We start from the raw sequence: 16,914 nt of genomic DNA on the forward strand, positions 1-16,914 counted from the left end.
GAAACTGTATGGTAGCTCCTTTTTTTTTGTTTTTTTTTTGTTGTTGTTGGTTTTTGTTTTGTTTCCTTTTTGTTTTTAGTTGTAGGTCGCAGCGGGGAAATTTTTTGCGACTGTACACATAGCTGCAGCATTAAAAACTTAAAAAAAATCATTAAAAAAAGAAAAAAAAAGGAAAACATTAAAAAAAAAAGATAAACAGTTACACCTTGTTTTCAATGTGTGGCTGAGTGCCTCAATTTTTTCATGTTTTTGGTGTATTCCTGATTTGTAGAAGTGTCCAAACAGGTTGTGTGCTAGAGTTCCTTCAAGACAAAACCAACCCCAGCTGGGTCTAGGCCATTACCTGTTTGCCATCTGTAGTTACTCGATGAAGTCATGTACATGACCGTTCTGTAGCAATAAATGTGCCATTTTTATAAACTGTTTCTGACACTTGTTTCATTTCATTCTGCATTACCCATGTAGCTATGACGTTCTTCTGTAAGACCACATCTATATTCCATATTCCAAGTGTTGGAGGTATTGACAGCTTAACAAACAAAACATAACAAAAAAATCTGGTTTTTTTTCTTTTTTTTCCACAAAAACAATTTGAAAAGCAAAGCACATGGTTGACCAAGGAAGAGATGCACTTAATGAAACTGGACCGGAATGTATGTGACACAAAACTAAACAGAGAACTGTCTAGAGGAGTAACTAACTGACGGTGTGTGGTTAACGCACATGTGAGACGGAAGCTATGCTTTTGAAGCGCTCCGAACTGCACCAGTGTTTTGGGGGCTGTGCTGCAGGTTGCTAAGTCGAGTCAGCCTTAACCTTTTGGATGAGTCGGTCGGCTGTTTGGCAGAACATTCCCTTTTCAGTTGAGAGTTTTAAGATGATTTATTTTGTACCACTTTGTTAAAAAGTTGAATATTGTTAACCATGGATTATATGACACTGTATTTATACTTTCCCAAACTACACCCACCCCGTCCTCTTCTGGTTGACACTGTTGGCTCTTAATCCAGTTGTAGACAACCAGATTCTTTTTTTCTTTTCTTTTTAACTAACCTGTACAGACGGACCTGTCTCACCTATTATGGGGGGGGGGTGTGTGCAGATGAAAATGACTCGGTGTTATGTACTGTAAGTTAATATTTCTGTAGAATGGACATCGATCTCCTTTACAAAACCCGGAGGCTGTGTCAACATTGCACTGTAGAGATGTGAAGTATGCAATGTCAAGGAAAGCCCACGGTAGACAAGCGCTTCCTAACACAATGTTCCAACCGAGTGCGTGGTATTTGGGGATGTCTCCAATACTGCTCGTGTATTCTTTCTAATAGGGTTTAGTGACTAGCTCACCTGAAGGAAAAATGTTATAATGCCATTTGGTTCGTGTGTGAAGTACGCTCCGTAGCCAAATGTTGAGTTTTTTTTTTTCTTTCCCTTTTTGGTTGGATTGTTTGCAGATATTTAAATTTTATGACATTCCCAAAGACTTTGGTTGATAACCCCTTTTTCTCTTCTAAATGATTTGAGATGTTCTTATGTTCATACTGTGTGTTTTAAATATATATAAAAGAGCCACAAGCACTTAGTCTTTTAGTATTATATTTGATCATATAACTGTTGCTACGAAGTGGAAAATGAGCCTGGAGACCTCTTCTGTGTCTCTAATAGAGTCTGCTAACATTTTATTTTACTTGAAAGGGCCACATGACAAAGTACACCTCGCTTAGACTGGGGTTCATTTTCAAAAAGAATTTAAGTTGCTGGAGAATCGAAATATCCGAAATCCCAGTAATGTTAGAAATAAGGGAAGAATATCCACAAAAGTTGAAACAGAGAATAAGGGCTGAGAATGTAGCTCAGTGAGAGAGTGCTTGTCTGGCATGTAGGAAGCCCTGGGTTTGATCCCCAAGCACCACCAAAAAAAAAAAAAAAAAAAAAAAAAAGGAAGAAGAAAATTAGGGATTTTTTTTAATACCTAATTGAATCCATGCATATAACACCAGATGAAATTTATATTCTAGGCTTCAGTCATCAGCTAAGAGCCTGAGAAATTTCATGTATTTGAGTTTCGTCGGTCTCTTAAAGGGAGAGCTTGAAAACAGAACCGGTGTGCTGCTGATAGCCGACTCATCCCAGGGTCATACACTTAACATACCCTCGGGAGACCTCATGGTCTGCCAGCTGATTGACACCATAATCGGCAAGCTGGGCTGTGCTTCAAACTAGTTACAACCACGCTCTCACCAGCCATCCCCTGTCTAATAAATAGGGTCGGTTTTGAAAGGACCATGAGGACATGAAGAACTAGTGTCTTCCTGAGAGATCATTTCAGTTGAGAAGTGTGAGTGAACAAATGTGGCCTCAAGTAAAAATCCATACATCTTCAAAAAACACTGTCCCCAGTAAGGAGCACCGTTGTGTGATGGGTACAGCCCTGTGTGCATGCTGGGGGCGCCAGGGTCCACAAGCCAGCCAACATCTGGGAAGCTAAGATGACTGAATCTATACTCAAATATAACAAGTATCCTATGACTTAGGCTTTTTGATTTTTGAGGAATTGATGAACCTCCTGTCTAGGCATGGATACTTAGTTGTTCATGAGCCCTAGGTTAAAAAAAAAAAAAATTCTGAGTGCCAGATAAACAAAGCTCAGAAACCAATAGTCTGGACTTGGGTAGAGATGGCTGGACTTAACCAGGACTGGATTCATGTCTGGCTTTTCTGAGTAAAAGAAAGACCCTTTGTGTAGCAAAGAAAATATGGTCCACGTTCACATCTGTTAGGCTATATTTAGAAGTCAAATAGCTTTGGTATTGGCAGGAACGTTCTTCTCGGAGGAAGCAGGACTTTGCCAAGTGCAAAGTGAAAATGATCGTTGCAGAGTTAGGCCAGAATCTCGAGGTTTTGACCATAACCAGCCCCTGGGTGAGAAACTCTTGTTCTGGAGCAGAAAATGACAGATTTTTGAAGAACAGGAAAACTTGATAAGCATGAGACATTATTGTAGTTGGTATATTTTTCGGCAGGTCTGGGCGAGGCTGCATGAAAGCTGAACCATGAAAGCAAAGTGACATGTTTGAGTCCTCAGACCGTAAACAAAAGATCCAGTGTCCTGACTTGGGGCCCAGTGGCCATGGTTGACATGATGCCCCCGCCGGTTGTGCAGAGGTGCATTTACTTGCTCTTTTCTGCAGGCTTTGAATGTTTTTTTTTTTTTTTTAAATAGGGCAGTTTCTAAAATCCCAAAGTTCTCATTTTTCACCTTCCTGTACAAATTGATTTGATACAACTAGATATGAAAATATTCATGCCACAGGGGTGTTTGCAAAGTCAAATCCTCACTGTGGCCCACTTTTTAAACAGGAAACTTTCCCCTTGGGAATGTGTTTTTTTTTTTTTATTATTTGGAGAGTTGCCAGGAGATTATGGAACATTGTGATGCTCTCTTCACCTTTAAGGTTACATCATCTTGGTACATGTCAAAACCAAGGCATTAACAGTGGTGCTTTATTTGAATGTCACCAATGCCTCCCTACTGTCCTGTTCCAGGATCTTACATCATTATAGTCTGTCCCATTTAGCGTAGAGGGAGCCTGCACTGCACACCGTGGTCTCTGGGCCTTACCAAGTCACACCCACAGTGCCTCCTTTTTTGGGGGGGGAGGGATGGGGATGAAACTCATGAACATTCTATCTCTGAGCTACACCCCCAGTGCTAGTCTATTTTTTAACTTGAAAATGCGGTCTTGCTAAATTATTGAGGCTGGCCTCAAACCCACAGTCCTCCTGTTTCAAGTCCTAGGATCACCAAGTCCAGCTAATGCCTCCTTTTGATTGACATCTCTCAAAAACCTATCCTTTCCTGAAAGATATTGAAGCAACATGGTGGACACAGGGACAGAAAAGAAGGGAGACCTACGGCACCCTTAAAACGAGCCATTAGTCATTTATTGGGGACTTTATGGATATTGATTAGGCCAACTGGGGGATGGAAAGTCAAGTAGCCCCAGGCCTTATCTGCGAAGAGACCAGCTGAATGACAACAGGAGCATTGATACAGCAAGCAATCATGGCCCTAAGACGGGAGCACACTACCGGGGCGGAGAGAGGTCTGGGGTGGGAGGAGGTGCTTCCAGAAAAGACAGGATATGTGGAAGAGTGACCTTCTGGTGTGGGACACATTTTAGCAGGCAGAGCAGATCAGGGATTTCAGGCAATGCAAATTCTCAGCTCTAGGAAGAAGAAGTAAGCTTATCAAAGATGGTTTTGATTGTCTACACCATGAGAGCAATACATTCTTCACATTTTCACCACCACCCCATTGCCCCGGGCAATGATACCTGAACACCCTTGGCCGCCCTTTGCGGTCTACAGAGTCCTCAGGGCCTCTTGTGTGTGGAGTTCTATGGATGGGGGACAGTGTTCATCCTTCCCCTCAGACTTGAAGGAGAATCGAAGTCAATCTGCACACTTTTTGGAAGGCGAATGAGATGCGATGAGTTCAGTCCATGGCAAACTCTAAAGGGAGCTCTGGTTGCCTGGTTCCCTGCCTGGGACCCCTGTGTAGCACATTATCTTGCCTGAAATAGAACACTGCCTTACAGAGTCCACATGACCCCAGTGCGTGTGCAAAGATTCTGGGGTATGAGGCAATGCCATCTTTACTATTTATTTTCAAAACTGGGGATTAAACTCAGGAGCATTCTACCTTTTTTTTTATTTTTTGAGACAAAGACTCCTTACATTTCTGAGGGCCTCCATAAGTTGCTCAGGTTGGCCTCAAACCCGCTATCCTCTTATCTCAGGCTTCCAAGTACTGGATTACAGGCAAACGCAACCACATTATTGCTATTTTATTAATGTTCACCAAGATTTGCTCCAAAGACATTCAAGTTCTCCCACTGACAATCATTAACAACAATAAGGAAAGGCAAGCTCTTTTTCTTTCTTCCCCATATCCCAAGTATAACATATACGGGGATGTCACCACCTAATACCCCCTAAGATGTGTGCTACTGAGAAAACTACCTAACGCCCCCCCCCAACCCATTATCCTCCCTGTGAACTGGGACTAACGGTATGAACATCTGGGAGGAAATACTAAATTATGTGCCATTTGCCATCCAACCTCAGCACATGGGAAATGTCAATGCATTTCACAGAGCTCGTATGGCCTGTGATTATACATATGAGACCCAATTATAGGACTGTGGTCTTGACCTCTATTCACAATTCTTGCCCCCAGTTCCCTATTTTCTTCCTTCAGAGGCAGGAAATTAGAAGGTGCTCCGCATCCTCCTAGAAGCCACTGGGACTTCCCATTTTATCTTTTATTCATCAAGACTTCCACCTACCCAGTATTAGAAAAAGTCTGGAAACAGAGGGAGAGATCATAGAAGAAAAGTGTTCAAGCAGAGCCTCAACCTCATATAAGCTCTGTTTCCAAAAATGAGGGTACTTCCACGAACGTTATTTTAGTAGCCTTACAGTAAATCTTAGAAATCGGTGTTATCCCTTATACCTTGTGAAAGGAGCAAGGATGCCCCAGGGTCTGTGGCCAGTGCAGGTAACCAGAGGCAAAGTCACGCACTGCAAATCCAAGCCAGTGGACATTTCATGAGCTCAAGGCTGTTGAAGCTGCCTGGAATCTAGAGGATGGATTCATTGGTTTGGATTACAATGTCTCCTGTCCTTCCTAATGTGCAATGCGACTGGCTGGTGAGGTGCCAGGCAGGCCCGCTGCCACCCTCCCTAATGACGCCTCTTCTGCAATCCCAGCTCCTATGAGGCTTCCCTCCAACCACGCCATCTAGCACTCCCATAGCCCGCCACTCCCTGGGCCTTCCCTTGTGCCAGTGAGCTTTCTGGTCCTCTTTAATCCAAAAACAACTTTTCCACTGTCTGGCTTCTGCCTACGATCATCCCTTCAAGTTAAAATAAAAAAAAAAAAAATCCAAGGCAATCCCATGTGGGGATCATAAACCATGGATCAAAATCATTGCGTTGGTTATCCGGAAGAAAGCAAATTGTTCCCCAAAGCAGCTTCGAAACTCTTGCAGAAATAAAACATGCAAACAAGCATAAATGAAAATAGAGATGCTTGGGGTTTTTGAGGACTTAAACGGTAGCATGCATCAAAAAAAGACACATCTCATTGAACTAAATCATGGAGAAACAACAGCAGATAACATGTTCTTTCTTCCAAATTTGGTCTGTGCACTATTTTTGTTTAATCCACACAATTCTATTAGCTGAGTATTATTATCACTCCCATACCAAAGCTGAAGACATTAAGGTTTAGATGGGGTTATTAGGTGAACAGCAATCTGGGTAAGATTGGAATCCTGGCCATTGACTGTTGATTTTGAAATTAGTATTTGGGGTCCCAAATTTTCCTGTGAGACTTGGGCACTCGAATGAATAAGCATCTTACTTTCACAATTCAATGAGGTTTCCAGAGAGACAAAGCCCAGAGATAAGAGATGAGGATTCCAAGACAAAGCTTCCCTTAGTGGCCAAGATTTAAATGCAAAACCTTTGACTTTGAAGTCTTCACTTAGCATCCTAGACCTCTGCATCTTTCAAAAGGAAAGATTAAACCAAAGTAAATGCAAGGGAACCAATAGGAGGGGCCCTGGCCCAGGGAGGACATCAGTCACCACCCCCCCCCAGAAAGATCTGGAGGAATCAATGTTCAGAAGCAGCCACATAGAGATGCCACTTAATAAAGGCGTGTCTGTGTGTGTGTGTGTGTGTGTGTGTGTGTGTGTGTGTGTGTGTACGCATCTGCTCGCAGCACTTAAAGCAATTTGTTAGTACCTCTTTCTGAATGTCCTGAGGATACAAGGTTAATGGTCCAGCCTGGAGGAAAGGCAGGTCTCCATTCAACTTCCAAGGGAACTTCCCTAGACAAGTATTTGATTTGGTACCCCATTATCATCCTATTTCACAAGGTCATCACAACCTGTGACTAGACAGATAGCAGTATTCTTCTTTCCTGACACCCCTGCAGGGCTCCTGCTGAGAATGTGCTCCCTGTAAGCAAGGATTGAGGTATAAGCCTCCTGGGGCTGACAGTTGCTAAGCATGGTGGTGTGTGCCGCCAGTAAGCCCAGTATATGGGAGGCTGAGGTAGAAGGATCACAGGTTCAAGGCCAACCTCAGCAATTTAGCAAGACCTTCCGAAACTTCATGAGAACTTGTTTCAAAATAAAACATAAAATAGAGTAGATAGTATAACTCAAAGGTAGAGCATCCCTGGGTTCAATGCCCAGTACCAAAATAAAACAAAAGCTGGCAGTCTTGGCAAGAGAGAGGTGCGGCTGGGGTGAGAGGGTCACTGTCTTAGGGCAGGAAGAGGGAGGACAGGGTCTCAATGGAGGGGCTAGGGTGGAGGAACACAGTTTTGGGGAGTGGAGCTGTGGAAACGAGTGGATTGTGTTCAATTGGAGTGCTGCCCAGGGTGCTTGGAGAACCCAGAGCAGCAACATCAGTGGGTCAGCACTGGAGGAAACAGCAGACAGTTAGAAAAGACTCCACAAGGCCTGGTGTGGTGGCTCAAGCCTGTAATCCCAGTACTTGGGATGCTGAGACAGGAGGATAGCAGGTTCAAAGCCAGATTCAGCAACTTAATGAGACCCCATTTCCAAATAAATAATGAAATCAGTCCAGAGGTATCTAATGAAGGTAGAATGAGGCAAAATAAGGAGGTGGAATACTCAGGAGGCTGCGATAGGAGGATTGCAGGTTAGAAGCCCACCTCAGCAACTTATCAAGACTCTGTTTCCAAATAAAAATAAAATAAAAAGGCTGGGGGTATAGCTCAATGGTAGAATGCCCCAAGGTCCAATCTCTAGCATTACTACTACTACTACTACTACTACTACTACTACTACTACGAAGAGGAGGAGGAGGAGGAGGAAGAGGAAGAAATACAAACGAGCAGTTTGCCTATTTCTAACTGTGCTTGAGAACTTGGGAAAAAATAAATTGAGAAACTCAGGACTTTAAATTCCCAGCTCAACATCTGCATAAGGAAGAGATATGAAGGCTGCTTCTGCCTTCCTGGAAGAAATTGTTTTGTGTGTGTGTATGGTGTGTGTGTGTGTGTGTGTGTGTGTGTGTGTGTGTGTGCACGTGCGTGTGCACGCATGTGTGTGTGTGTTTGTGTGTTTTCTCTTCAGCAGCAGGATTCCTTTGAAAAACAACTGAGAGCCTCATCCTACATGTTACTGACCTGCAAAGCAAATTGAATTTCTAAGTTCCAGGTTAGAGCATCATTGGGAAGAAATGAGACCCTGAAAGTTGAGATGGGGACAATAAAGTTAGGTAAATGGGATTCCTGATTTCCACCAAGCCTTCTCCATCAATAGAGGCAGGGCCTCTACTCCTTTTGGGAGACCGTCCGTACTCTAGCCTACCTGAGAAAGTTGTCTTGAAGACATGACTGCCCTCAGAAGCCGCCTCTCCTCCCTTCTAGCCACCTAACCAGACTCAAGTCTCGGCAAGTCCCAAATGGTAGGGTATAAATATGACCCATGAAGAGCTGTAATAGACACCAAAGGAATTGGACGATATTACCAAATTCTATGGGTGGAAATCTGGGGAATATGTTCAGGAGTGGATCTTAAAGGTATGGGACAAAAGGAAAAAGAAATACATCATTGGGTCAGACCAAATTAACTGATATTTTTCACCAAGCAGAAAAGCCAATGGGAACGTTCCAGCTCAAGAGGCTGAGAATAGTTCTAACAATTTGCTTGGTTGTTTGACCGTAATATAGTTGGTCTATATGAACTGAGGTTGAAATGCTGCAACTTCCTGGGAATTCTGCAGAGGGAAGTATCTATGGGTTTAGGAAAATCAAAGTACTAGAGTGGATTGATTGTGTAAATCTGTTCACCTACTCAGAAAGGGTTTAGAGGACATGAGCTGCACCACAGTGTTGAGAGGTAAATTCCAAGGAGGAGCCCAGCATCCCTAACATGGGTGGATAATGACACCCAGGGGTGGCAGAGTCAGACTAAGGAAAGGGGGGACGGCATGATAGCCAGGGGAGTCAGAGCAACAGTCAGAAGAGCCAGACTCCAAAGAAGATGGCATTAGTTAATTGATCACCGCCTCCCTAGCAGAGAGACAGATGGGAAGCTGGCTAGGCTCTTATTTCATCTGTGTGAGTGGAAACGCTCTGGGTCCAGAGAATTGAAGTCTGAGGTGAATCACCAAAGCAGTCAAAGCTACCCAGTAATCCTCAGATATGAAGCTTTCATAGACTCAGAACCTTCTGAATGAAGGAAAGCCCACACGGGTGAAATTTATACTATTTATTCATCTTTCTCGCAGACCTTCCTGAAAGAGTGTGTTTCTACCTACCAGGGTGACCCAGCACTGAGGGAGGAAAGCAGTCAGGCTTTTCCATGATTACTGGACACTGGCGCTGAACTTTTACTAAGTCCTGAAGACCTGAATTAACATTGTGAAATAATATTGAAGTTTGGGGAAATTGGTACTGATTGCTTTGAACGTGACAGCTCCCAATATTTAAGGCTTTTCTGATGAATTCAGTAGTGAGATGTGTGTGTATGTGTGTGTGTGTGTGTGTGTGTGTGTTCAGTACTGATATTTGAACTGCTGAGTGCTTTACCACAGAGCTATATCTCCATCCCTTCTTATTGTTTGTATTTTGAAACAGGGTCTTGCTAAGTTGCCTGGGCTGGCCTGGAACTTGAGATCTTCCTGCCACTGCCTCCTAAGTAGCTGGGATTACAGGTGTGTACCACCACACTTGGCTTCAGTGGTGGTATTAATAAATATGTCTATGAATATAATAGATATTTTTTGTGGTACTAGGGATTGAACTTAAGGGCATTCTACCACCGAGCTACATCCCCAGCTCTATTTTTTTATTCTTTATTTTGAAACAGGATCTCACTAAGTTGTGGTGGGCCTCACTAAGTAGCTGAGGCTGGCCAGGAACCTGTGATACCGCCTGTCTCAGCCTCCTAAGTACTGGAATTATAACTGTGCACCACCATGCTCAGCTTACTATAGTTTTTATTATTTAAGAGTTTTAATCTTTTGTGCGTAAGATAATGGAACATGCTAGTATTTGGAAGATTGGTGGCATAGCTTAGAGCTAGTATTATGTCCCTGTGTTGCTATTGGGAGAAGGTGGAACCTTTATAGGAGGAATTATCAGGAGATGGGAAACTTTAGGAGGTGGGACCTTAGGAGGAAGTAGGTTACTGGGGGAATGTCCTTGAAGGATGCATCATCTGCCCTTGGTTTCTCCGCCTTTGCTTCCTGGCTGCCATGAGGGGAGCAGCTTTGCATCCTGTGCTTCCTGCCAGGACGTCCTGCTTCAGATGCCCAGGAACAGTAAGCCAGGAGACTATGGATTCAAGTCAAAAGAAATTTCTTCTCCTTTAAGTTGATTTTCTCATATTTTCTCACAGTAAGGAAAGTGCTGACAAACGTACTCAGCTAACCAGTATTTCAAATGATCAGTACACGATGTACGTAATTTTGCAAGAGAAAAAGATGGGTTCAAAGTGTGCGAAATACCATTGAAACTGTAATGCATACAGCTCATAACAGGGTTCAGGTTCCACATAACAACTAACATTGAAGACACCTCCACTTGTCAAGTCTGGTGGCAGTAGCAAAACAGAAATCCACGATAGGCTGAAAAGGTAATTACGTACGGCTTCCTTCTCAACTACTTACCTGTGTGGTTACATTTACTTCACATTTTCAAACAAACCAGTACACCGTAATAGATTAAAATCAGAAGCTGACATGAGAATCCATCTGCCTTCAATTAAGAGAGATATTAAAAAGATTTATAAAATGTGAAAAAAATACCACTCTCCTTCTCTCCTTCTTTCTCCTTTTCCTCCTTCTTTGTTACTATAGATTGAACCCAAAGGAATTCTACCTTCAAACTGCACCCTAGTCCTATTCTATTTCTTATTTTGAGACAGGCTTTCACTGAGTTGCTGACGGTCTCTCTAACTTGCCGAGGCTGTCCTTGAACCTGAGACCTTCTTGTCTCAGCCTTCCAAGTACTAGTATTATAGATGTTCACCACCATGTCCCCCTAATACCACTCTTCTAAATTTTTTTTGTTTTGGAACATGTTATTTTTTATTTAAAAATTGTCTCATTTTAAAACACAAAATGAGTTTATTGCTATTTTTTAATGAGTTGGTAAAAATTTTAAACTTCCTCCATTTCAATTTCTAAAATGATAGGTATTAAAAGTTATAATTTACATAAATAAAAGCTCTTTGCAGGACTGAGAATTGAACCCAGGGGCATTCTACATCAATGCTACACCCTCAGCCCATTTTTTATTCTCTATTCTAAAACAGGGTCTCACTAAGTTGCAGAGGGCCTCACTAAGTAGCTGAAGCTGGCTGCAAACTTGCAATCCTCCTGTCTCAGCTTCTCAAGTACTGGGATTACAAGTGTGTACCACCGTCCTCACCTTCCTGTCTTCTTCATATAAGGTCTCCATTCCTATCAGATTAAGACTTCCATCATGGTTTAGATGTGAAATGTCTCCTAATGGTGCATGTATAAAGGTTTTGTCCTCAGGATGTAGGTATCAGAAGTCATTGTAGACCTTTAAGAGGTGAGGCCTAGTGGGTCTTCCTTAGTTCTTTGGGGGCATGCCCTTGAAGGGGATTGTGGGAACCTAATCTTTCCATTTTCAGCTTCCTGGCTCTGATATGCACTGCCATCATGATTTAGCACCATCACAAAGCCCCCAACCCATGGGTGACTGGAACCTCTAGAACCATGAAACAAAAAAACAAACCTCTCATTACTTTATTTGTGCCTGTGTCAGGTATTTTGTTATAGTGACAGAAAGCTGACTGACACAATTTCACTAAACCTTCATTGCCTCCCATGTTCCTCTATCCCAGAATTCTCAATCCAGGAGAGACTATCCTCATTCTTCAAATTGTGGTGTAAAGACTTTAGGTGATGCTTACCTGCCCACCTGTGCTAGGTCCCTTGTTTCATAGTTAAACTTTCCTACTGCACTTGCCACGACTCTCATTCTGTAGTTCTTTGTGTGGTCAGTGGTTTAATGCTAATAACCCCACAAGATGGTCTCTGTGAAAACAAAGACCATTCATCTTGTACATCGGTGCCCCTCTCAGGACACACATATTAATTAAGTAAAAGAATATGTAAGGAAAAAAAGAATGGGTATAAAGAAAGTTTGAGATGTCTATTGCACCATACCATATATAGATATTTATTTGTGGTTATTCCCAGCTTTGCATTTCTTTTAGAATAAAATAGTTTGAGCAGGCTGAATAGCATAGAAAAATAATGCCCAAGCCTTTTTGTAATGCCCAAGCTTGTCTCAATGGCACACACACCTGTAAAACCAGCACTCGGAAAGTGGAGACAGAAGGATAGCAGATTGGAGGCCAGCCTCAGCAATTTATTGAGATCCTCAGCAACGTATTGAGACCCTGTTTCAAAAAACAAACAAACAAACAAACAAACAAACAAATAAATAAAGGGTTAGGGATCAGGGTGTATCTCAGAGATAGAATGACTGTGAATCCAATTCATTCCCCAATAAGACACACACACACACACACACACACACACACACACACACCTTTCAAAGATACATAAATAGCTATGGGAACGTTTGATGGGCTGGACATTAGAAACACTTGGGAAGCTAGCATTCTGCATCCTTTTCCTTCCTCCGTTTGGATTAAGTTTGTCTAGGAAGAGCCAGGCGTGGTGGCACAGGCTTGTAATCCCAGCATTCGGGAGGCTAAGACCAGAGGATCGTGGTTTGCAGACAGCCTCAGCTACTTATCAAGGCCCTTGACAACTTAATGAGACCCTCTTTCAAAATTAAAAAAGGCTAAAAAAATAGGGCTGGGGATGTAGCTCGGAGGTACAATGCCCCTGGGTTCCATCCCCAGTACTGAAAAAAAAAAAAAGTCTCGGATGGGGCTGGACAGTGGTTCACACTGAGAGTTCCCAGTGGATTCTGACATGTAGCAGAGCTGAGATCTGCTGCCCTGAGCCACAGAGGAGCCACAGCCTGCTTTGGAGATGATCTGAGCTGGCACTGATGCCAGACCAAACAGGAAGTCAGGTGGATGAGAATGAAGAAATATGGTCTCTGAGTAGCCAGTAACCACATTTACTACCTGAGTGGGATTTCACCAGGGGACGGAGGGTGGGCCATGCTTGCTTAAACAGCCCCTAACAACCCCTCAAAAGAGGATCATTCCCATCAAAAGAGGCAGGAAGTTCTGGGGGAGCAACAGTGAGTCATAAAATCAGTGGCTTAACACCAAAGTTTTTTTCTCTCTCTCTAATTTATAGACCCCATAGCTGGGCAATACTGTGTTGGTAGGACTGGGTCAGTACACGGGGGACCCCAAGTGACCTGTGGCTGGTACGCACCACTCCAGGTCATGCTAGGACAACTCTAGCTTTACTCAGCACGTCTGTGTTCCAGCCAGCAGGAAAGAGGAAGCAGAGGAGGATGAGAAGCTGAGAGCCGGCCTCAGCCGTCTGGCAGGATCCTAGAGGCTTCTATAGGATGCTTCTGTCTACACAGCGCCAGCCAGAACCTGACCACGTGGCTACTTCGCTTCAGAGGGTGTGGGAATCTCAGTCTTCTTTTCAAAAGGCGCGTGTTCCCCATGACCAAGCTTTCTTTTCTTCCTTCTCTCTGCCAGCAGTTGCTTCCAGATAGTCCTGACAACCATTCTCCCTGAAAAGTCAGGAGTGTTGCCTCTGTTTCTGTTTGGCTTCTTTGTTTTTATTTATTTATTTATTTATTTATTTATTTATTTATTTATTTATTTATTTTTGTGGTACTGAGAATGGAACCCAGGGGCATTCTATCTCCCAGGTACACCCCCAGCCCTATTTTTTATTCTTTCTTTTTTTTAATTTTTTTGGTAGTACTGGGGATGGAACCCTTCTATCTCCAGGCTACACTCTCAGACCTATTTATATTTTATTTGGAAATAGAGTCACTTAAGCCAGAGAGTCTGGCTTCGAACCTGCGTGATCCTCCTGTCTCTGCCTCCTAAGCGCAGGGATTACAAGCATGTGCCACCATGCCTGGCTATTCTTTTGTGTGTGTGTGTGTGGTACTGGGGTTCCTGGAAGCCCTTCTACCTCTGGGCTATACTCCCAGACCTATTTTTTATATTTTTATTTGGAAACAGGGTCTCTTAAGCCAGTGCGGTCCTCCTGTCTCCGCCTCTCAAGTGCGGGGATTACAAGCGTGTGCCACCAGGCCTGGCCTATTCTTTATTTTTGAAACAGGTCTCACTGAGTTGCAAAGGGCCTCAATAAGTAGCTGAGGCCTTCCACGAACCTCTATCCTCCTGCCTCAGCCTCCCAAATGCTGGGATTACAAGACTGCGCCACCACCCCCAGCACCATTTGGCTTCTTTGGTCAAAGCCAAAAGCCAATAGGGGTCCCAGTTGAGAATTTAGTTTCCTATTGGGACTACTTAGAAAGGAGTATGTCAGAGCTGTGCAGGACCTCAGAGATCTTCAAGACTATCTTGACTGGGGGGTGGCAAGCTGAAGCCCAGCCCATGAGCCATAATAGTCTCCATGCTACCTCTTTTTGTAAATAAAGTTTTATTGGAACACAGACATCTTTGTTCCTGTAAGTATTATCTGGGACTGATTTTTGTAAATAAAGTTTTATTGGAACACAGATGTGCTTGTTCCTGTATGTATTGTCTTGGACTGTTTTTTTAAATAAAGTTTTATTAGAACACAGTCTTGCTTGTTCCTGTATGTATTGTCTGGAACTATTTTTGTAAATAAAGTTTTATTGGAACATAGACTTGCTTGTTCCTGTATGTATTGTCTGGGACTGTTTTTGTAAATAAAGTTTTATTGGAACACAGCCTTGCTTGTTCCTGTATGTATTGTCTGGGACTGTTTTCAAGCTACAATGGCACAGGGCTGCAGAAGCAGTGCCGCAAAGACTGTCTGCCACACACTTCACACTCTCCTTCCCCTTCCGCAGACTGGCCTCGCTGAGCCACAGATGGAGGAAGCTACAGGCTTTGAGACGTCAAGTGAAGGAAAGCTGCCACCAGGCTCCAATGTGGAGTGGTTCTGCAAGTGAGAAGTGCATGTCTTTCCTGGCCTACATCCATACTTTGGGGGACTTCCCTGTTTCAAATACTCTCCCCTTTTATTCAAGGGCCAGGGATATGATTTGTCCAACTCTTTATCAAGCCATAAGTTAAGACAGAAATCACAAAGGAGAAATTCACTCCCCAGTCCTAGAGACTGGTAGAGAATGATGATGATGAAAATGAGGAAGAAGAAGATGGAGAAGTCAAAGAGGAGGAGGAGGAGAAGAAAGCAACCAAGATTTGTGGAGCTTTAAATATACGCCACTATTCCAAGCCCTTTGCTTTCATTAATTTGTTTCATCTTCATATCAATCCAATTAAATAGGTTTTAAGCCAGGCGTGGTGGCGCACACTTGTAATCCTAGCCTTAGGGAGGCAGAGCCTGGAAGATCACGGTTCGCAGACAGCCTCGGCTACTTAGTGAGGCCCTCACAACTTAGTGAGACCCTGTTTCCAAAAAAATCAAGAACAAAAAATAGGGCTGGGAGTATATCTTGGAGGCAGAATGCCCCTGGGCTCCATCCTTGGTACCGCAAAAAAAAAAAAAAAAAAAAAAAAAAAATAGATTTTAATATTAAATCTGTTTGGTAGATGAGGAAATTGAACCCCCAAGATCACAAAGGTCATGGACATTGTACCCCAAATCTGTTTTTTAATTTTTTTATTGGTGCACTGCAGTCATGTATTTTAATGGAGTACAAGATGGTAGAGAGATACATGTACACATCACCCAATTAGCCCTTACCCAATCCCGCCCCACTCCTTCATCTGTACTTTTAGCTGAGTGTGGTAGAGCACACTTGTAATCCCAGCATCCAGGAGCCTGAGACAGGAGGATTGCAGTTCATGGCCAGCTATTTGTGATGTCCTTTGTACCTCAGTGAGACCCTGTTTTAAAATATAGAATAAAAAAAATAGGGCTGGGGGTGTGGCTTGACTGCAAAAAAAAAATCTTCACTTTTCATCACTAATGAGATTAACTGTGGTTTTCAAACACTTTTGTTTAGAGACTCTATAAAAGAAACTTGCAAGACAATATCTCTGGGGCCAAGTATTTGTAAAGATGGCCCAGGCAATCTCTTCCATTCTTGCTCTCCCAGCCCTCTGTCATGTGACATCAGTGGCATCAGTCAGAAGCTGAGATCTGTGTTATCTCCGCTGGTCCTGCGAGCTGAGATAACTTACAATTAGAAAGAAGCGCAGGTCAGACTGTGGAACATGGAGCCCAGACTCCAGGTGTCCTGTGGCTCTCCCGCATCACCTAAAGAAAAGTGATCTAGGTTACCAGACAATGTTGGCCATGTGAGCTGACAACTGCCACCACCCACTGTGAGACACGGCCACGGGGTCGTCTTAGAAGAGAGCGCGGCTCTCGGCTAGGGGGTCACACTGCGTGGCTGTTCCCACGTGGAGCCTGCAGAACAACCGCCCGGTTGAGCCCAGCCCCAGTGATGGCCAAGTAAACAATCATTGCTTTAAGCCTCAAAGGTCGGAAGGTGGCTTTTTATGAAGAAATTAATAATGGAGATGATCTTGCACCTTTTAAGGCAACATCTATAATTTTGTATCATAAGTTTGAACTACTTCAAGAGCATAACATTTTTGACATATTGGAAGTACAGGCATTTTGAAATAAAGCAATTTCTTAATTCTTTTAAATTGATCAGAATTTAAGTGTAATAGTAATTTAGTATCTACTTCTATCCCTTTAAAATATACTTAGCCATTTGCAAGTCAGTGAGGCCCTGTTTTA

This window comes from Muscardinus avellanarius, assembly GCF_963383645.1.
Source record: "Muscardinus avellanarius genome assembly, chromosome: 17".
Taxonomy (NCBI): Eukaryota; Metazoa; Chordata; class Mammalia; order Rodentia; family Gliridae; genus Muscardinus; species Muscardinus avellanarius.